Source organism: Syzygium oleosum, unplaced genomic scaffold, assembly GCF_021117445.2.
Source record: "Syzygium oleosum isolate NSW1041296 unplaced genomic scaffold, Sole_v2.1 Sole_v2.60, whole genome shotgun sequence".
Classification (NCBI taxonomy): Eukaryota; Viridiplantae; Streptophyta; class Magnoliopsida; order Myrtales; family Myrtaceae; genus Syzygium; species Syzygium oleosum.
In genome coordinates this window covers 478,935-502,074 of record NW_026607544.1, presented here as the reverse complement: position 1 = coordinate 502,074, position 23,140 = coordinate 478,935, and the positions used below count along the sequence as shown (strand labels likewise).

Below are 23,140 nucleotides of genomic sequence, written 5' to 3'. Positions count from 1 at the left end.
TTTGAAAAATTAATTAATTTTTTGTTAATTTCTAGTAAGCATTTAAAGCATAAACGACATTGTCTAGTAGCTTTTCCCCCAAATAAGAACCTTAAATCACCAAATTGAAAGAAAATCCCAATTTCAAACCCAAATCGGCCATTGGCAGATTTGTTCTCTATTTAGTTTCTGGCGTGGGGTTTGACTCACTCCTACACATGTTTCTTTTGTGCAAGATGGACCAGGTATATAGGACTGTGGTGTCCAAGCATTGGGTCCAGTGCATCAAGGGTACAAAACATGGGGCATGGTGTTGTTGTGCTCATCAAATAGGGAATTCATCATATCTCCTCCAATAGTTGATATAGACCATCCATATAGAAGGATTCGGACATCGCTCATCCATATTCAGTAGCTCACCTGAATACAATTGCGTTAGATGATAACCTCCTGCATTCACCAACTCGAGAACTTGAATTCTTTAACAGCTTAATACATTAGCATCCTCACATGACATCCTTTGTGAGATCACTCCAATCTGCATCAAGCACCGATCAAAGACTGAATAAATCCATATAGCGTGGAAGCCACCAAACTGATTGATATGATCAGAGGGAGACTTGAACCTTGATGAGGTTGATAAACGTTCACCAACATTTTTCAGAAAATAGACCCGGTGCATGCTTATTCATGTGCCTTCAAAGCAAATGCCAAAGAAAACGAAATTGATCATAAAGCAAGTGCTTAATATCTGAACTAGTATATGTGGATGATATCATCATTACAGGCAGTAATTTAGATAATATTCACAAACTTAAGCAATTTCAACATATAGAATTTGGTACTAAAGATCTAGGATGTATTCGATATTTTCTTGGTATTGAAATAGCCTACTCACATGCCAGTATCACTTTATTGCAGTGGATGTACTTGACATTCTTGGCGAGGTTGGATTTCTTAGAGTAAAGCCAATTGATACTCTATGGACCCTAATGTGAGACTTTATGAGAATTATTACATGATCCAGCAAAGTATCGGATATTAGTTGGTAAGCTAAACTATCTTACCGTTACAAGGCCTGATATATCTTTTGCTGTTAGTGTAGTAAGCTAGTTCATGAGTTCTCCTCGTTGGGATGCTGTACTTCGAATTCTCAAATATTTGAAAGGAGCGCCAGGTAAAGGACTACTGTTAAAGAATCATGGTCATCTCAACACTACAGGCTTCTCTAATACCGATTGGGCTGGATGTCCTATGGATAGGAGATCTACTTTAGGCTATTATGTGTTTCTTGGAGGTAATTTAGTTGCGTGGAAGAGCAAGAAGCAACATGTAGTTTCCCAATCAAGCGTTGAAGCTGAATATCGAGCTATGACACATGTGACAGGTGAATTACTATGGTTGAGGATGTTACTATCAGAGATTGGAATGTCACCATCAGATCCATCAGTGTTATATTGTGATAATCAATCTGTTATTCACATTGGATCTAATCCTATCTTCCATGAGCGAACAAATTACATTCAGGTTGATTGTCATTTTCTGCGAGAAAAAGTTCAAAAGGGGAAGATTATTCTGCAACACAGAAAGACAGATGATCAACTCGTAGACATCTTTACTAAATCTCTACAAGGGAATAGAGTGAGCTTCTTATGTAATAAGTTGTGATTATTTGATATTTACATCCCAACTTGAAGGGAGTGCTAGAAAGTATATTGTTAGTAATAAGGGTAGAATAGTAATATGTTTTTAGAAGGGTTAAGTATATATATATTTTGTAATCTTTTTTTATTAGAATAATAGAAAAGTTTTTCTTTTCACATTTATAATATATGGGAGACAGATCATCATTGGCCAAAGATCATGCTACAAATGGAGATCTATTAACTTATAGCCCGAAAGAGGTTCAAGAGCTGCTTGATGATTAAATTAGATTATATGTATGAAGGCTATCATAAGAAATCAGAAGGGGAAAAAAACTGAACTGCTCACCAGTTATGTTAAAACCTCAACCAAAAGCTCTTACTACCTGCAGGATGATCATCTGCCACTTCAATTTCACTCACCTTAAAGAACTAAAACATATGACAAATACGCCAACTAAGCACCCAGAGTTTAATCCTCCCAGCATGACCACCTATGTCTGCTGACCACAACATATACGAAACAACACGGCTTTGTGATGAATAAGAAACAAGAGAATGTCAACAGCTGGTCGGAGAGCAAGCAATGCCAAGGGAAGTTATGCCTCAATGGCTATGCTGCATCATCTCGTACCAGTTCATCTTTTCTTCAAAATGAGATGCCACAAGTTTGCAACAAAGTAAATCTTAGGTCCTGCAGGAAAGTCTTCATAGTTCCAATGATCAAAGAGAACCTAAAATCAAGGAGGCACTGCAAACTCAAAGCAATCTATTTCACCTACAAATTCGCCTCATTTGTAAAAATGTCCCAAACAATGTTCCCGTACCAAAAGAAAGCATGCAGCTGTGAAAAAAATAGGCTAAGCAAACCCAAGTATCTTATTTCAACTAAGGAGACTAAATACTCTCTTCTTGCACCTGTATGTCAAATAGGGTGGCCATCCAATTACAACTAGAGATCTTACATCGAACTTCAAACCCTTCAACCATAGTGAAGAGTCCTCACACACCGTATCATAAAAGCATGACCAAAATGATTAGGGATGCACCATATACATGCACATGGAGAATGGCGACATAAAAAAAAATACATACAAATTGAGGAGGTATGAGACTGGAGGATGAACATTTCTTGAATAATGAATGTTTCCTTTTGTCACCCTCAATATCATTTACTTCATGATGTAATGAAGATCAAATTCATGTTATAAGCAGACAACACAATTGAACTTCTAAGCATATTATAAGCAGAACACAAAATATTAGAACAAATCCCGGACCCCGTCATTCATCAACTCAGCCACTTCCGAAATCTGGCAAAACTCCAACGTATATACTTCAATTCAGTAACTGATGAATGAAATTTCAACAAAAATTACAAGGGCCTATGCAGCAGGAGGTTAACAGAATTTCATTTTTTCACCCCAACCTGAAGATGATCAAGTATATTCCCGGTCCAACAACCCAATCAAAGCTAGCTGTGACGAGATCGTCAAATTCAAGAAAAGCTCAGTTATTCTAAGTAATAATTGACCAACCGCATCATGTATATCATTCTTGGGACCACATCCTCACTCAAAGAGATTGCTCCAAGAGAAAAGAATCGGCAAAAGGACACTACAAGTGCCATAACTTGTGTACGGCGATCACTTTGGTGCCATAACTTTTTTTCGGATCACTTTGGTGCCAAGTCGGAGGAAAAAAGATCACTTTAGTGCCAATTTAGCCGGAAATCCGACGTGGCATTTTTTATTAATTTTTGACGCCGACATGGCTCGCCGGAGGCTGAGTCAGCGTGTACAGTCAGCATTTTTTATTTTAAATAATTTTTTTCAGCGTGTACACTCAGCATTTTTTATTTTAAATATTTTTTTTCATTTTTTTTTCTTCTTTCCTTTTTCTTTTCTTTTCTTTTTTTTCTTTTCTCCCCTCGCCGGCCAGTTGCCGGTGGCCGGGCCGGCCACCGGCGAAGCCCGGGAAGCGCTGGGCAAGGGCGGCCTTGCCCATGGCCGGCGAGGGCGGCCGACCCTCACCGGCGACAGGCGAGGCCGGCCCTCGCCGGCCCGCGAGGGCTGCCCCGCCCGACGCCGGCAAGGGTCGCCCTCGCGATCCGGCGAGGCGACCCTCTCCGTCCCAGGCGAGGGTGACCCTTGCCCGCCCGGCGAGCTTCCCTCGCCCGACGCCGGCGAGGGTCGCCCTCGCCGGCGTCGGGTGAGGGTCGCCCACGCCCGACTCAGCGAGGGCGACCCTCGCCGGCCCAGTGAGGGCTTCCCTCGCCCGACGCCGGGAGGGCGACCTCGCCCGCCCGTGCGAGGGGTGCCCACGCCCGACTCAGACCCTCGCCGTCGCCGGCGAGGTCGCCTCGCCCGAGTCCGGCGTGGGCGACCCTTGCCGACGCCGGGCGAGGGAAGCCCTCGCCCGGGCGGGCGAAGGTCGCCCTCGCCCGCGTCCGGGCGAGGGAAGCCCTCGCCGGGCCGACGAGGGTCGCCCTCGCCCGAGTCGGGCGTGGGCGACCCTCGCCCGACGCCGGTGAGGGCCGGCCTCGCTGTCGCCGGCGAGGGTCGGCCGCCCCTCGCCAACCATGGGCAAGGCCGCCCTCGCCCAGCCTTCCGGGCTTCGCGGTGGCCGGCCGGCGAGGGGAGAAAAGAAAACAAAGAAAAAGGAAAGAAGAAAAAAAAAAGGAAAAAAAATATTTAAAATAAAAAATGCTGACTGTACACGCTGAAAAATTTTATTTAAAATAAAAAATGCTGACTGTACACGCTGACTCAGCCTCCGGTGAGCCACGTCGGCGTCAAAAATTAATAAAAAATGCCACGTCGGATTTCCGGCCAAATTGGCACTAAAGTGATCTCTTTTTCTCCGACTTGGCACCAAAGTGATCCGAAAAAAAGTTATGGCACCAAGGTGATCGCCGTACATAAGTTATGGCACTTGTAGTGTCCTTTTGCCGAAAAGAATCTACTACTAATCTTCTGGATTAATCTAGAACAGTTTGTAAAACGATTGAACAGAAGGAGCTATTAGATGTATGCCCTAAAGTCATCATTTAATAGTTACATGTTAGGGATTTAAGTTGTATTTTCAATTTCATTATTTATTTAATGGCAATGACTTATTTATTCATTTGTCCAATTATTTAAATATATGAATGATTCCATAAGATCAGTTATGACTGGACCTATTTTTGAGACGTTAAGAATATGTGTGACAGGTTCATAGTTAGACTGAATCTTTAAATTGTTCCCAGTCGATGGATCATTGAGTGGATATCAATAATCCTATTGAGACCGGTGTGTTCTTAGCTTCACCATTAAGTATTGGATATTTAAGGAAATGACGAGTCACGAGTCATTGGGTATTGTGATGCCCGAGCTAGAACACAAGTGTTTGTATCAGACAAGTTCACTGAACGTGACACGCATATAACAATTAGCAACATGGAAGCTTTTAGCGTGGTCAATGCCTAATCGTTCATGCTCTGGTCTTGTGCAAATAATTCTTAGACCTGAGGCACAGTGTTGACTTGTGTGTTGGATGGCTATGGTTCACAGGTACACATATTGTTGGTTCGTTGATCCGTCTCTGTACTTGATGGCCATAGTTCGTTCACATACAAAGTTACACGTGTGCGCAAAATGGAATCTGTCTCCTTGTTATACACAAGATACAATAATGATGTCCTATGCAATCTAATCTTGACATTGCATTGAAATCCTTGGCCAGGGTTGTAACCGAGAATGAACTGTTCATGTCTCATATAAAATGCATGTCAATTAGATTTGTGCATATGATCGAATTGGTGACTTGACAAATATTCCATGGTCTTTCTTCGATCGGGATATAGTAAGGCAGAGGGATTGAATTACACTGTAACCAAAGCTGACAGGTTCATTATGTTCTTAAAACATTCACACTGTCTGGGTAGCCATGACATATTGCTAGATGTCAATCATGGCATGTGGGACCTAGAGGTTGATCGGGACAATCAATTTTCTTGGGAGTACAAACGTGTTAGTGCAAGTCCTACTACTAGATCAGTGATAAACCTAGGGATGTCACATACTGTAACAGTCTGAATTTTCGATCATTTTCCCGGGATTTAAGAAATGAATATTTTGGCCAATGCACTTATAGTGAGATCTCACCCGGGACCCGCGCATCCTCGGGATGCTAACCTTAGGGGTAAGGCTATTACGGAATTGAGTTCGCACGACCAAAGAACTCGACCTGGGTTTGATCTTCGACCATATGGATTGACGAGGGAATGTTTTGAGCCAACCGAGACCGATCTATTTGATTGATCGTGTCCAAAGGGCACTAGTGACAGACACTCGCAATTATATGACAATCGAGGTCGTCTTGGTTCGAGCAAACTTAAACGTGATTTGACTTAGTGTCGGTCACGGGTCGAGAGCGCGTAATTCCAGAGAGCCACCCGTTAGCCAGAGGTAAGCTAAAGTTGCGATTGCTCGATTTTAATCATTTCTTGGAATTCGGGCCCGGGAATCGAGAATTTTGAAAGTGACAATTTTGGATGGCCGATGACGTTTTTGGCTTGGCCAACCTTGGGGCCACCCATTTCTGCAAAAAAATGGATTTCGGTCCGGGGCCGGGAAAATTACAGTTTTGCCCCTGTGGACATCGATGTTGGATTTTGAGGCCGTTTGAGGTTATTTTTCGAGGCCGATGCCGTTTTTGGGTGGCCACGCATATCTGGAGTGGTTTCGGACGAAAATTGGAATTTTGGCTCGGAAGTGAAAAATAATATTATTTTATTCCCGGAACTTCGCAGTCGATTTTCGAGGGCTTAGAAAGTGAATTTCGCGATTCCGACACCACATTATGTTGGCCACGCACATATGGAACGCGTATGTGCGAAAATTGGAATTTCGCCCCGGGACCGGAAAATTACCATTTTGCCCCTGGGCTAATTTTTGGGTCCAAATTTTTTTGGATAAATTGGGATAATTATGGATAAATATCAGCTGCATCTTTGGGGACCATTGACCCTTTTGCCCCTCTCTTTTTAGATAAGAATGAATAGGAACCATTTAATTAGGGGCATTTTAGTCCTTTTTACCTAAGCTTGACACATGGCACCCCTAATTAAATTATTTGACCAAGTTGGCTGATCTCTCTCTCTCCTCACTCACTCTCACGTGCAGACCAGCCCTCTTCAGAAATTTTCTCCCCATTTTCCCACCTTTTCTCTCCACTTTCTCTCCATTTTCCTTCATTTTCTCTCTCGCCGGAGTTTCGCCGGAGCCACGCCGGCCAGCCGTTCCCCCTTGCCGCTCTAGCCGAGTTAGTCTAGATTTCGGGTAAGTCGCTCCCTAAACCTCGCCTAGGACGTCGGGTATTTTTCGGACTCGTTTGGGTGCGGTTTGGGGCGATTAGAGGTTGATTAAGGTGTTGATCATGGTTATTGGTGGTTAATCATGGCTATTGGTGGCTGAGTATGGCTGTTAGTGGTTGTTGCGGGTTGGATTAGATGTCGGGAAATGAGTTTTGGCGGTCGGAATTCGGTAGAAATCGGTTCGGGCTTGAATCCGTGAGGTTCGGGGTGAATCGCGGATTCGCGGTTACTGTACCAACCCGGTTTTCTATTTTTGTAGAGAATTTTGTGTGCCAAATTTGAGGAAGGTTTCTTCATGAAAGTTGTTGCCAACATCTTGAGGTATAACATACTTTAATTTGGGAATTTTTGGAAATCATTTGAGGTCATTCGGAAGTCCATCTTTGGACCGAAATAAAACTGCCCGATTTACTGTTCACACGACCTTCGGGTCTGTTCGAATTTTTATAAATTTTTCCAGGCCTATTTTCAAAATACTTCCTTCACAAAACCTGTTGGGGACATTTGTGGCTATAACATATAAAAATTTCAAAGCTTTTCAAGGTGATTTGGGTGTTGAAATAAATGTATTTTGAGGAAAAAATAGTCTGTTAGAGCGAACTGATTTTGGTCTGATTTTGAGGGACAAAAAGGCATGGTTGTAGATTGAACCGGATTTCGTGTTCTTCATAAGAAATGTTTATCGGGATGTGTTTTGCGACATATCCAAAATTTAGAATTTTTGGAGTTCGTTTACTATTTATTTTGATGGGATTCCGGTCACTGTTTAGGGTTCAGTTTAGGGGATTTTGTGACTGTTTTAGGGGCTGTTTGGGGCTGAATTGAGAGACTGGTTATTTGGTGGTTGTGGACTGATTTGGCGACGAAAATTTGAGGTATAGAAAGCTTGGGTAGGACCGTGATGTTGTGACTGGATTGGGGTTGAATTGTGCAATCGATCAGTGGGAATTATGCTATGAATTGAATTGTGTACGTGGTTGTGTGATTTGTGATCGTGGGCTGATTTGGATTATGCTTGGGCTGAATGTGGATTGGTGATATGCAGTGTGTGCTTGGCCGTGAGATGTGGTGGTGTGATAGTGCATTCGCGTATTGTATTCGCGTGCCAAGAATGTGTGATTGGGTGGCGTGTTCGTGTGACGAGAATGTGAAATTGTGAAATGTGTGTGAGGTGTGCGTGTTTGGCAGTGTGTAGGTGTGGCCGTGTGACAAATGTGGTTTGAGTGGAACGAAGGTACTGGAATGTAGGATTGGTTTGAAAAGTGAGACCCTGAGGCGTGTACGTTTACGCGGGGTGAGGTCCGTCCTGAGGCGTGTACGTTTACGCGGGACGATGCCGTCCCCGACGAGGTGACGATGCCCGGCCCGACGGGGTGACGATGCCTCGCGTGGTCGAAGACCGTTGGCTGATGCGTTTTACGCGGCGCGGTAGAAGGAAAGTGTGTGTAGGATTCCGTCCCGAGGCGTGTTCGTTTACGCGGGACGATGCCGTCCCCGACGAGGTGACGATGCCCGGCCCGACGGGGTGTCGATGCCTGACGAGGTCAGAAGACCGTTGGCCTGATGCGTTTTACGCGGGCGCGGTAGTGGTGGAAAGGTTGAGAACGAGCGGGAATTGGCTTGAGGTGCGAGGTTTGAGAAAGTGACGCGTGGTGTGAGTTGGTGTGCGAGTGTGTTTGTATCGCGTAATACAGTGCGCGATTATGGGGTAAAATCTGCTAGGCATGGTATGGGACGTGCCCAAGTAGGTTTTGCTTTATAATCGAGGCACGCGCGCAGCTGTGATGTACTGCCGTGGTATGATTGGCGTGTGTATTGATATGTGGAAAGTGTATGATGGCATGTGTGCAAGAATTGTATGTTGGGATTGTGGGCTAACGGGCATGGTGCATATGCAGAGAGTCCAGGTGTGTGTGAATGTTTGATTGCTGGTTGTGTGGTTGTTTGGTTGCGTGTTTGGATGTGTCTGGAATTACGTGATAGCCTAGGTGGGGCTTAGGTTGTGACTTATTGAGATGTGATCTCATGGTTGTTTCAACCAAACCATTTCAGAGCCCCCGCCTGAATGTCGAGATTGAGGTCGACTCGGAGTCGTCAGGTGAGCAGACAGCTGCGGAGGATTGAGGTGGTGATGCCGAGGACAGTGAGTCAGAGTGGACGCCTTCGAGAGGGCGTAGGGGATAGTTTTGGGAGGAGGATGCGCCCCATTTTTGGATAGTGCTGACCTAGAGAGCTGATCTTGATATTTTGGTGGTTTGGAGTTTATAGTTCGGTGTGCTTATAAATTATTTTGTGGTTTGTATTGGCGGATGATGTAAATATTTGGAAGTGTAATATATGCTTGGTGGTTTGACGATTTGTTCCTTCCTGGTGTTCTCCAATTTTAATGTCCGGGATTTTTTATTGCTTCCGCCGCGAGTTAACTCTGATGGATCGTTGGGTCGGCGACGTTATTCCTGGGACGTCGCACTCTGTTCGACCGGAGGCGGGATGTCGCGGGCTCGACGGGGGTTCGGGGCGCGACACATACCATAACCAATATAGAATGATGTTGTACGGAAGATGCAATATTGCAAATATGTTTGCAATTATAGCAATTGATTGGTGAGATTGTAATTAAATTAAATGTGATTTAATTTAATTTTATTTTCAGTCATGAGCGTGCGTGCATATGATGCACACGCAAACCTAAAGTGGACACATGTTAATGTGCCAAATGATCTTGCACTCTTAATTTTATAATATCAAATTAATTAAAAGTGTACACGGTCAACAAATGTTGACCGTGTGCAGCACACGATCAGCTCCTTGCTGATCGTGTGTGTTTTAATTTAAAATTTAAAAAAAATGAAAATGATGATGATGCTGGTGCATGCACACGGTCAGCAGTTGACCGTGTGCATCACCCACGGTCAGCAACTGTTGCTGACCGTGGGCATCATCCACGACCAGCAACCGTTGCTGGTCGTGTGCTATATGCACACACGATCAGCGACGGTTGCTGATTGTGTGGTGAGTATCCATGCGATCAGTAACTGTTGCTGATCGCACAAATAGAATTGTGATCAGCAACAGTTGCTGAGAAAATACAGAAAAGAAACAGTGCAAGTAAGAGTGGTATGTGTGCATGAGATTTAAAAATAGTTTTTCTCTCTTCCGACGTCGTGATTAAAATATCGAGAGTGCGGAGAATTGTCGCTACAAGATTGCTAGCACAATTCTATTGGTGATTACCCGCAAGTTCTCCCTTCCGTTCGTTGTGCGATTGGTGGTGTGTTTGAACTAGAGGTCCGACAGTTGTGGGGCTCGAACTAAAGAACATTCGAACCGAAATCGTTTTGAGCATGCTACGAAAGGTAATCCGTTTAACTCCCTATAGTCTTCCGATTTTTGATTGAAACGCACGAACAACACCTTTGGAGATACATGTATGGTTATATCTTTCCGCTGCGTTTATATTTAATTTTAACTATGTATGTTCCGTAGAAAATCAACAGGAGCGTGAACACAAACGATGTGATTTATATTCCGCCAATCACAATTGTCGTAGTTTTCCAAATATATAAAATCAAAAAATTTGCTCGACAAAGTAAGAAACTGACAATAAAGAGGAACAGCTCCTTGCATCCTGTGCAGAAAGCGTGAATTCCTATGCGAGGTCTTGAGAACCGTTTATCCTTAAATTTGACATTAGCTGACTTATGCATAGCTCAAAAACATCATATGACCTGCCATAAGAGAATTGGTTTTCACATCAATCGAAAAATGACAGGACTGAAGAACAAACTCCATTCAAACCAATAACTGTCTCGAAAAGCGGTAGCTTTATCTGATTGTCAGAGATCATCAACTCGACATCACAAAGATAACGCAACAGATCACCACTTCTGAGAAGAACCGGAACTAGACCCTGATCATCTCCCAAAGTTAAAAGAACTCAAGACCAAATTTCAATCAAAACCAATAAATGCCTTCGCTGACCGAATGAAGAGACTGATCAGACCAAGAGAAAGCAACCGAGCCCATCAACAATCGATCGGAAACAGAAACGAAAGAAGAGACTGATCTTCTCCGACGAGGATTTCGCAGTGACCCGTCACGCAAGAGAGGATGAACAGGAGATAGAGAGAGAGAGAAGAACGGGAGCACAACCAGAAACGCCTGGCAAGACTTGGGGGATATGAGAAGCAGAGGAAAGACGATGGGGTAAGACTGTTAGAGGAAGGAGACGCTGGCAACGGTCATCTTTTTAATAAGACTATTTTTTATTTCGAAATAGAGCCGTTACCTCCAAAAGATGATTGTATTGGGAAAGTTAATAATAAATTATAACTCTAATTAACATTACTTTTTCGTGTGAAATTAGTCGCCTCTTTCTAAAGAGACCTTTTGATACTTCTCGAGAATTTATATACTCTTATATAGTATGATTTTTTATAATTAGTAATAATTTTACTTATTATGTTATCATACAAAAAAAATTATTGGTATTCAATGATTTTAAATTTAAATAAGTAACAATTATTATGTTAAGTAGGAGCTTTTTTTTTTATCATACATAATATTTAATGTCGACTAAAAAGGTTTTCACCATGAAAAAGGCGAACTTTTCAAATTCTTTGTTATTTGTTTAAGATATTAAAAATTTGAAAAAAAGAAGAAGAAGAAGAAACAAACAAGAAAAGCCAGATAGATACTTACATGGCACAAAAGAAAATAAAAAGACGACCGTTACCAGTGTCGATGGCAATGTGACCGTTGCGGGCATCTCCTTCCTCTAACCCAGTCGTCCTGTCTTTCCCCTGCTTCTTTCTCATATCCTTCAGTCTTGTCCGGCGTTTCTGGTTGTGCTCGCGTTCCTCTCTCTCTCTCTCTCTCTCTCTCTCCCTCTCTCTCTCTCTCTCTCCGCCGCCCCCTTCGTTCTCTGTCTCGTGAGACGGGTCTCTGCGAAATCCTCTTCGGAGAAGATCGGTCTCTTCTTTCTGTTTCTGTTTCTGATCGATTGTTGATGGGGCCCGATTGCTTTCTCTCGGTCTGATTTTGTGAAGCAGCTGAGCTGGTTGCAGAAACTTAGTTTACTCGTGTTGCGGAGATTTGTGAGGGTTTCGCTTGGCATCGTCGCTTGGCCTCTTTGGTACAAGCTCGTCCTTTGATCATCTGTTGATTTCTCGACCGATCGATCTTCACGTTATTGTTTTACCGGCTTGTTCTGACTGGTTTAGCTCCTCCTCTGGTTGTTTGTGGGTTTATCAAACGTTGATTTTTTTTTTCCGTTCGATTGTTTTCTGACCTGCTCCTGGATTTCGTTGTTTGGTGAATTCGCCCCGGATTCTTTTTCCCTTGGAGCGAACTGCTTGTCTGAGGATGTTGTCTAAGGACAATGAATAGGGAGACACTGGTCAGTTTGTTTCGTAAAACAAAGCGTTTGAGCTTTTTGGAGGACTGAGCATCTGTTTTGTTGCCGTTTTTTGGTTGACATGATGAACTAGTAGTAGTCTTTGATCACCATCTTAGACCGGCGATGGACTGAAATTTGATAACCTTCTGGGCATTTATTGGTTTTTTGTCTTTGGGTGATGATTATGCCGGGCTTTAGAAGTGGTGAGTCTGTTGTGTTATTTTTGTGATGTCGAGTTGATGATCTCTGACAATCAGATAAGCTACTGCATTTCGAGGCAGTTATTCGTTTGGATGGAGTTTGGTCTCCAGTCTTGCTATTTCCCGATTGATGTGAAAACCAATTCTCATTCCTTGGAGATCAAAGTTTGGTCGGTGCATGAATGGTCATGGTTCTTTTTATGCAACGCGTACGCTCACTTTAGATCATTGCTATTGAAAATCTAATGCAGGTGTTCTTCCTGGAAACAGTCTCTCCTGCGTGTCCTCATCCTACAGTCTCGCGCTGCATCTTTGATTGTGCATGCAATTCCTCTCTTGTTTTGCTCTTTGCTTGACAGCCTCTGTCGAGTACTCTTCAGAGGAGACATCGTTCCTGAATCGTGCTCTTGATCCTTCTTCTTTTCTTTCGGTTTGTCATATACAGGGGACAAAATTTGGTTTGAGGTTTTCACATATTTGGTGAGCATGGAGTTCAGTTTTCTTCTTTTTGGAAGCTTTCTATTTGGTGCAACTGGAAAAGACCTTCCCATTTCCTCTTTTGATTCTTATCCTATTTTGATTGGATGACCAACTTCTGCGTCATTTATATTCTATTTTATTGATGAAGAACATCACACTTGCTCAAGTGGAAAAGTTGAGCCGGAAGTTTCTACTTTTCCTTTTGATTTCTTATGATATTGCAACATTTGGATTGTGATATTAATTTGTATACGTAATCTATGTCATGCATCGAGCATTTCTGTTGAATCTATTTATGTATAAGATCTCCATTGGCAACATGATCCTTTGTCATTGATGATTTGTCTGCCAGATATCCTAACTTATGGTTCTAAATGCATCTTTTTCTCATCCGCTATACGAGGGGGATTCTGTTCATTTGCCTTCTAATTAAAATTATCAAACAGTCTCGTTTGATTTGTTATTGCCTTTGAAGGCACGGATTTTGCAGCATCTGGGTGGTCTATTGCAATAACAGAATTGATTTAGGTCCTGATGGAATCTGTATGAATGTCTTAAGGTTCATCAACATTATTTAGGTTCAAGTTTCCCGCTGATTATTTTAATTAATAGAATTGCTCGCATGAAATGTATGGATTTATTCAGCCGTTGACAGGTGTTTGCTCCAGTTTGGAGAGGTCTCTTCAGCTGAGTGTGTCGAGTGAAGATGGTATAGGATTCAGTGATTAAGAATTCAATTTGTGAAGTGAGTGAAAGCAGAAGGTTTCGATCTATTGCAATCATGTTTAGTTGAGTTGCTAAATCGTCTTCTTTGTGGATTGGAGCCATTAGCTGACATTTGGATCCTTCTAATATGGATTGTCTATAGCAGCATGAGAACCCTGGATAGATCTGGTTATATCTTTTTTTTCAAGGTTCAAAGGAGATGTGCAGAATGCGTAGTTCTCCTCTTGTAGGTTGGAGTCTTCTTGCTGCAAATCATGTTGTGTTTCTCATCTTTGTCTGCAAAATTCACTGGATAAACTACAATTGAATTGTATGTCCAAAGCTATGGGTGCTTTTGAATTGTGCTTCCAAGTCTTGTTGTTGGTAACTTGGTCATCAGGTGGCACATATTGTTAGGAGTTTGACTTTATGGGACTAGAGACAGGGTCGGACTATGTTTGTTCCTTATCTCTATCAGTTGGTTCTACCTTACACTTGCGATATTGATTGCAGATAATCACTAATATTATGGCAGATCAGATTATCCATGTCTACTTTCAATTTGTTTGGTTCAATCTGTAATCACTCTTTCAGGGAGCTCTCTCTTCTGGATGCTCCTAATTTAATCTTCACCTGATCTAAATTTGCCTCAAAAATGAATTTCTTTTATATCTTGTTATTGAGATTGTGAATTACTTGGCCACAAGTTTGCTTGATCCCTACACATGGATTCTCCACATACTCTCCAGAACTTGTCAAGCAGAACCAATTTCTCCTCAGGAAGCTGGCATTGATTTGGACCTTTAAAACTATATTTTCAAGAATCTTGAATGTGGGGAGTTTGCATGATGTGGATGATGGTTAGGATGTTTTTGTCACCTTTTTTACGCCTGCTCTTTGTTTGAGATAGTATGCTGTTGTTTCTTTTGGCAGGTCGTATGATGTTTGAGCTATGCATAAGTTAGCTGATGTTGAATTCGAGGATTAAAAGTTCTTAAGACCTTGCATAGGAATTCATGCTTCCTGCACAGGATATATGGAGAGCTGTTCCTGTTTATTGTCAGTTTCTTACTTTGTTGAGCAAATATTTGCAATTTTATATATTAGGACGACTATGACAATTGTTGTTTGGCGGGATATAGATCAAGCATAATCGGGCAGATCTTAGGACAACTATATAATAGGGATGGTGACAGGCAGAAATCATGTTCTTTCTTGCTATATACTCGTAATGCGATAGTTGTATTGTCCTGACATCAGTAAAGCTGATGCTAGCCTGACAAATTTTCTAACTTGTTCCATGATGCCAACGACTGCGATACATGGTTGACTTTACTTGATCAAATGCTGTCTATGCTTGCTCCGTCTGTGACAATCAATAATGTTTAATGTTACAGTACCTTCTAGTTGTCCGTTCTTTTTTATATGTATCATTCATTGGTGCGATCTTGTTTCCCTGACTGTGCCACTTAATAAATGTGCTCCATTGGTAGTACATACCTGAAGCAATAGTCCTGGTCTTATCTGGATTGCTGTCTTACTTTGAAAGTCAATGTGGATATACTCGGTCAATTGATTACTACCTTGGTGGATAAATTTGCAGAAACGTGAACCGTCTTATATGTCATGTTTAGTGTTTAATATTCACTTGTTTCAAATCCAATTTGCACTTTTGTCATATTTGTCATGTTATAGATTCTTCACTAAGAACATTGAACTGGTGGCTGGACATATTACACTCCTACTAGAAGAGATTTCCCGAGTGGTTTAGGTCTTAAGCACCCACAATGGTGACCCCTTTCTCTGTGGTTCAAGTTTTTGGTTTGTTTTTTTATAATTTTTTTTCCAATTTCTACTCTGGAAGTCGGTGTCGCCAGTGCAGAATTTTTTCGGGGGGTGTGATATTTTGCATCAATTGGTAGAATCCTATTCAGATTGGCGGGACTTGGAAGTAATTTTGATATCATGCTTTTAATTAGATTGACAGCATGGTTATCGGAATGGCCATTACATCTGGATGTACTAATGACAACCTGTTGCAATTCTGAGAACTTCCGTGCTTTTGCTATAATAACCTAGTTCTTGTTAAAAAATGGATGTTCTGGATTAAGTTTGCTACCTATCTTGAGTCATGTAGTCATATGAAAGCTATCTCTAATTCTGATTTCTAAGTATTTGTTCGTTTTACTCATTTTCCTTCTAGTTAATGCTTAACTTGCAAGGCTATATCGTTTGTGCTGTCATCAATCAAAAGAGGTAATGAAAATTGAGAACTAACTGAGATGCCAGTCATACTTAAAGATATTCGTACCAATGAAGAGGTCCTGCTGTATCTCCTTCGCCTTAAGGGACCTGAATCTGTTATTGGGAATTTGTCTGCCTATGGTTTTTCTTGACAGGTTGGCTGAGCACGATATAATCTTGACTGACTGTGAACTGTTTTGCGGCCATATGCTACTCTACCGTCTTGAGGCTTACTTGAACGTTCAGATTTGGAAACATCTTTAGGACACATGATTATGATGATGGAGCTATCTGTAGAAGTTTCGTGTCTGTATTTGACTTCTTTCATAATCCCTCTCTTTAATTTGAAGTCTGAACATAATTCTGACTCTCTCCCTTGACGATCATCATTCTTTGGATGACAAGTGGCAGAAGAGGGTTGTCTTGCTGATTCTGAATCTGTTTATTTGAAGAAACTGGGACCTGCTATTTGCATGTCCCTCCTCTCCCAGTTGTCTTGCCGATTTCGAATCTGTAGCCAGGTGCATCGATTTGTGTGTTCCTCAGCTCCTTCGTTTATTCTTCATCGCTGACAAATTTCGAGCATTGTTGATACTTCCCATTTCGTGGATTCTGGACAGTGAATGCTTCAAATATTATTGATTCTAGTTCCTTCAATTTTCATCAAAGAGGATGTTTTCAGTTCTTTTTTTGTTTAGGTCAGAATTAACTTCGATATGGAGTGTCCTTCAATCCGCGATGGTTTGTTTTTAGCTGGACATTAGAAAAATGATTTGATTGGACAAGATCTTGATTCTTGGCATTATCTGAGTATTCAGTTGTTTTTGGAAGGTCAATAACTGTAGATTTTCTTCGGCTGTAGCAATTGTTTGCGAGTCTGGAAAGCAGGAGGTCCACATTAGTTCTGGCTTGCTTCTCTTAATTCTTATTTCATATGTGAACTGCCACTACTGATTGGATCGTCTGTAAATCATGTAGATAGTTTATGTAGGATTTATTCGTCATGGTGCTCTTACAATAGATGCTTGGAAAATCTTAGTTTTGGTTGGCACTTCTGATTTTGATTTAATTCTTCTGTTAACTGATATGGCTCTTCTGTGCTTTGGCAAAATAGAGACTTTCTTTTTGGAATTGGATGAAGAACTTTTCTTTGGCTTGGCACTATGATTTTATATACTTTCTGTTGATGACATTTTGTTTGTCTTCCGTTTTTTTCCTTTCATGGAACTATCGTGGACTTCTTTCAATGACTTTTTGCTCTTACAATAGATGCTTGGAAAATCTTAGTTTTGGTTGGCACATCTGACTTTTGATTTAATTCTTCTGTTAACTGATTTTGGATGGCTCTTCTTTGCTTTGGCAAAATAGAGACTTTCTTTTTGGAATTAGATGAAGAATTTTTCTTTGGCTCGGTACTATGATTTTATATACTTTCTATTAATGATATTTTGTTTGTCTTCCGTTTTTTTCCTTTCATGGAACTATTGTGGACTTCTTTCACTGACTTTTTGCTTTTGACATACTTTGTCTCACTTTCACTCAGAAATACGTTTTTTTTGCATTTATGCATTTGTTTTGACCTGGTGTCTAAGTCTATTTGAATTTAGTGTGGTAAATTTGGCTTATTGGAAGAACTTTTGTCTGGTTATTTATTGTGCATTGGTGTTGTTGAGCGATTTGGTAATTTTTTACGCTGAGGTAGTATGCTGGCATGACCTACTGCCACTTTCTTGTCTATATTATTTAGTTTTTCCCACTGTTTTTTGTGTTTCCTTGGGTACTTGGCCAAATCTTTTACTGAATGTTGTAATCTGTAGTCTTTTCACTTATAGTTGATGTGTCTGATGATCTCTCCATCGTTTAAGGATGATAAATTCAATGAAACTGGTCAGTTTACATTGAGAGGACTTTGCTGGGTTTAGTTGTTAGTCGGAGTTGTATTATTTTTTTATCGATTATAGAAACTCTAATGTTGTAACCAACATGTTGTTTTATTAGATTTATTCTTTTTTATAACAGGTTGTTGGTTGTGTTTGAGATTGTGTCCTTCAAGTGGAAGGACGGCCGTGTCATCCCCTATTTTTGTTGGATTTGGGATGTGATATTTGTTGGTATCAAAACTTAGGTTTTGATTTGTTTGAGTGTAGCTTTTATGGGATGTTGTGAAATTATGTGATAGTTTTAGTGCGTTAATCTTTTAGGTGCTAAGGTTATGTTTCGTTTTGAATCCAGGTGATCATGTGTTCTGACTTTGAGAAACTTGCATCGCTTCAAAAGAATAGTAAAGGCAAGAGAATAATTACCTCCAATACCAGAGATAAGCCTAAAGGTTCTCAAGGTGAGACTTAAAAAGGATACAATAGGATCAATATGAAAGGAATCTGACTCACAGGATGCAAGGGACATACCTTGTCGCCCTATCGCCTAAGCCGATTTATCTAAAACTTGTCAAGTATTACTTGATATGCATCTTTGCCCAAAGTTCACTGATTTTCAAGAAAGCTGTGCAAGTGGTAGCAATAAGCAGAGAGGCATCAGCAAACCAGGGAAGTTTAAAACTCAGAATACTGCGGGCCCTTGTAATACATGTAGAAAGTATCTAGGCAGTGAGTGTTGCTAGAAAACAGGAGCGCGCTTCTTATGTGAGAAAGTGGGTTACTTGCAACAGGATTGTGCTATATAGAGGGATGCTCCAATTGACACCACGATACCTGTGCGGGCAACCAGGACACCTAGCACGCAGTTGTTCCATGCAGAGAAATGCTCCTTTAGTTGGTAGACCCAAGAGAACCAGTAAAGACAAAGGATATCTAGGAAAGTTTTTGTTACGACAGAAGAGGATCTTGCATCATTTAAGGTAGTTGTAGTAGGTATTATTTTCTATTGCCTTACAATATGCTTAAGCGTTGTTTAATCATGGTGCTAGACATTTCCTTTATTTTTATTGAATTTGCAAATAAGCTTGATGTGTTGCTTGAGCCTCTTGAATATGCATTCCATGTTGATACTCCAACTAGTGATTTCTTGGTTGTTGATCACGTGTTCAAGAGATGTGTGCCTTAGATTGATAATGTTGAAATGTTTGTGGATCTAGTGGAGTTAAAAATTCGAGATTTCAACAATTTCCCGCTTCTAATACTGTTCACGCGAGTACTGTTCACTTTCTCTCCCAATTTCTGATTCTCGTGGCACTGTTCACTCGCCCAGAAGGCGCGCCTCCTGGGGTGTTTCAGCCAATGTTTGTGGCTGTAACTTGGTTGCTAGACTCGCAAGGTTAGCCTTTCACATACTCCCGCTTGAATCTCGATTTCTTTGTGTCTGCTGCTCGAGAGAACAGATCTAGAAATTTGGGTTTCTGGGTTTCTGGTTTTCTGTGTGTCGGAGATACTGGGTGATTGTCTAGGCGATTCTTCCTGGTTTATGGTTCAATCCTCTGCATTCTGCCGGTCTCGTTGTGGTTTGAATTTGAAAGGCTGGGGTAGAGATATCCTTTCTTGTCTCAAACCCAGAATTGGACCTCTGCGGGACACGGGTGTTGTTCGACTGGGTTTGTGACGCACGTACTGCTATATGGCTCTCCTCCTTCAAAGCTGACCATGACTGGAAAGCAAAACTCTGGGGATCGCCTCTCGCGGTTGAAAGAGAACATGGGTCAGGACGTCCCTCTGAAGGTACCTCCTAAGTCTCCCACACACAATGCTGGCTCGTCTAGAGTCGGTGAACGATCTGACCCTCCTAGGGAAACAGAGCAACATGCTCCTCCTAACGCTGTTCAACCAAAGGGGAAGTCTGTACATGTGGCTCAACATGAGCAACGAAATACTCGTGGTCGAAGCCGTGGCCGATCCAGGTCCAACAGACGCCCTACTGATGCTGGGATTTCTATGGACCCTCCAGGCGATCGATCCCATCGAAGTCGCAGCAAAGGGGGCAGCAACTTCCAAGGCACCCCCACAGGGCAATAAGCAGCAAATAACCCAGAGATCATGGGCGACAGTTGCTAGAACGATGGAAAAGGGGTATGCCCTCTCCTTTATACCTCCAACTATTGTTGGTGGCAAACCTGTAGTTAGAATCTCTGATGAAATCTTGGAGGATGCTAATCCGAAATGGAGAGAATGCATCGTTGGATACTTTGTGGGGAAAAAACTCCCTTTCAAGTTGACAAAAACAGCAGTTAAAAATGTCTGGGGGTCAAATGTTATTGACGTCTTAGCAAATGCCGATGGCTTCTTTTTTTTCCACATTCCGGACGAATGTTATCGGCGGAAAATACTGGATGGGGGGCCTATAACCATCCTCAGAGTCCCCATGATGTTACAGCAGTGGTATCCTACTCTGAAACTAGTGAAAGACCAGCATAAGTCTCTGCCGGTATGGGTGAAGTTGAGGGACATTCCTGTCTCCTTATGGCCAGCTACTGGAATTAGTGCAATTGCCAGTGCAATTGGGAAATCTTTGCATGTTGACCTACAAACTGAGAAGATGAAGATGATATCATATGTTAGGGTGTGCATTGAAATTAATGCTGTACAAAATCTGGCTGACTCCATTGACATTTATATGAATGATGAAATCTGGAAGATCAAGGTTGAATATGAGTGGTGCCCAATCTCGTGCCCAACCTGTGGCTTCTTTGGGCACAAATGTGCTCCCTCAAGCATTGTACCGTCCGGGCCTTCTACAGAGCCTAATCCTCCTATTATTGCTACCGAAGCCCCTCTGAATGCTGACTCATGGCAGATTGTGAGAAACAAGAAGGGCAATCCCCGCAATAATCCAGCGAGTATTGTCTCCCTTGATAGAGATGGTCACTCGGCTCTCATTCAGATTTCCCAAAAGGGGGAGCACCAAACCCATCATGTCCCTGAAGCACCCTCGCTGGACCCCTCACTGGAATCCTCTGACTCGGAGGACCAGATAGATGCTACTGCTAGCAATGTTGGAAGTGAATCTGAGGATGGGTCTCCCTCCCCTCTCCCGACTATAACACGCCGCAAAGCTCCATTGAATCAAGGAGAAGTGCCAGATAGCCGTCCTTCTACTTCCTCAGAGGTGGCCCAAATGGATGCAATCCCGACCGATGATGCTGATCTTGTCAACAAAGGCCCATCTCGTGCTCGTTATGAATAGGGGTCCAGTTCAAGAGAGGAGTCCCACAACTGCTAAGGCGGCCAGCCGTAAACCAAAAAAACGGGCTGGCACTAAAAAGAGGTAATTATTTTAGACCCATGTCTAATGTTTTTTGGCGTCTGGAATATTAGGGGTCTAGGCAACCCCCTTAAGCAGGCGGAAATAAGAGCCCTTGTTAGAGCTCATAATATCTTTTGTCTTGGCATCTTTGAGACAAAGATTAATCCGACTCTTTTTGAAATTCTCTCTGTCGGACTTCTGCCGGGCTGGGAGTGGAAGGCCAATTATGATTCCTCACCGCGTGGTAGAATATGGATTGGCTGGAATCCACAAGAAATAGACCTTCAAGTCCTTTCTAGATCCACGCAAGTTATCCATGGTCGGGTCCGGTTGTTGGCCTTCAATAAGACTTGTCTTTTTTCGGTTGTTTATGGTGAGCATACCTTTGTGGCTCGCCGTGCACTTTGGGCAGATCTTGTGCATTCAAGTAGTCTGTTTGAAAATGAACCTTGGTTGGTCGCCGGGGACTTTAATGCTATACGGGACAACTCTGACAGAATTGGTTGTTCTAACGCATGGTTACCGGCCTTTGATGAACTTGGCATTTGTTTAGACCAAGCTGGTCTTGATGACTTGAGAAATATTGGCCATCGTTTCTCGTGGTCAACTTCAGTGGGAGTAAATCGCAAGCAAAGGAAGATCGATAGGGTGCTGATTAATGCTTATTGGACCAGCTCCTTCTCTTACTCAAAGGCAAATTTCTTGGCTTCGGGAGTTTCTGATCACTCCCCGATGATCATCATAATTGAACATGCAGTTTCTTCGAGAAAGCCATTCAAATTCTTCAACTTTTGGCTATCTCATCAGGCTTTTCTGGCTACTGTTAAGCAAGTATGGGAGTCACCTATCACTGGCACTCCGATGTTCCGTTTGTGCCAAAAACTCAGGATTCTAAAAGGGCGACTCAAGCAATTGAATAGAGATTCGTTCTCTGACATTTCGGCTCACATAGCTCAAGCAAGAGGGATGCTTTCGTCCACTCAAGACTCCTTAGCTTCTGATCCTACTAATATGGAACTGGCAAACCTAGAGAAGGAGCAGTTTCTAATCTTCTCAAAATTACGTCTACAGGAGGAAGCCTTTTACAAACAAAAATCGAGAATTAGATGGCTGAATGATGGGGACTTGAACACCAAATATTATCATTTTGTCAACAAGAGACAACATAGCAATCGTATCCTCTCGGTCTCTGACTCTAATGGTATCCTCCTTACAGACCCGACATTAGTTCATAACCATATCATTTCGTATTTTCAGACTCTCCTCTGCGCAAGAGATCTGACGATCGGCCTTCCTGTGCTGATGTCCAGCCTATGGTGGCTCATACTCTCAGTAGTGAACAAATCAACCTGTTATCCAAGGAGGTCTCAAATTCGGAAATACGCAACACTCTCTTCTCCCTTGCCAAAGGTAAAGCCCCGGGGCCGGATGGGTACAATGTTGATTTCTTTATATCATCTTGGCAAGTCATTGGGCCGTCTGTTATATTGGCCATTAAGGATTTCTTTCAAACAGGCTGCATGCTAAAGGAGATCAATTCCACTATCATTACACTTGTCCCCAAGGTATCTAATGCCACGAGAATGAATGACTTTAGGCCAATTGCGTGCTGTAATACAATATACAAGTGTATAGCCAAAATTCTGGCTAACCGAATTGCTACCGTGTTGCCCTCAATTATAAGTTCTCCGCAGAATGCGTTTGTAAAGGGTAGGAGAATAGGAGATAATATACTCCTCGCACAGGAATTATTTGCGGGGTTTCACCATGACCCCTATCTACCTAAGTGTGCCATCAAAGTCGATTTCCAGAAGGCATATGACATTGTAGACTGGAATTTGTTGAAAACGGTTCTGGAAGTCTTCGGATTCCCCACGATGACCACGAAACTCATTATGGAGTGTGTCACTTCTCCTAAATTCTCGGTAGCTATCAATGG

At 42.2% G+C, this 23,140-nt stretch overlaps 2 long non-coding RNA genes across 2 annotated transcripts; one reads left to right on the top strand and one right to left on the bottom strand.

Annotated features, from left to right (window-relative positions):
* Window positions 1–6,893: 6,893 nt before the first annotated feature.
* Window positions 6,894–9,344, top strand: LOC130137106 (uncharacterized). Its single transcript, XR_008815755.1, has 2 exons — window positions 6,894–6,946; window positions 9,034–9,344. It is a non-coding gene; the product is annotated as an uncharacterized LOC130137106 (long non-coding RNA).
* A 6,602-nt stretch (window positions 9,345–15,946) lies between these two features.
* On the bottom strand, window positions 15,947–17,677 carry LOC130137070 (uncharacterized). Its single transcript, XR_008815735.1, has 2 exons — window positions 17,440–17,677; window positions 15,947–17,156 (listed from the first exon to the last, which is right to left on the bottom strand). It is a non-coding gene; the product is annotated as an uncharacterized LOC130137070 (long non-coding RNA).
* Window positions 17,678–23,140: the final 5,463 nt, after the last annotated feature.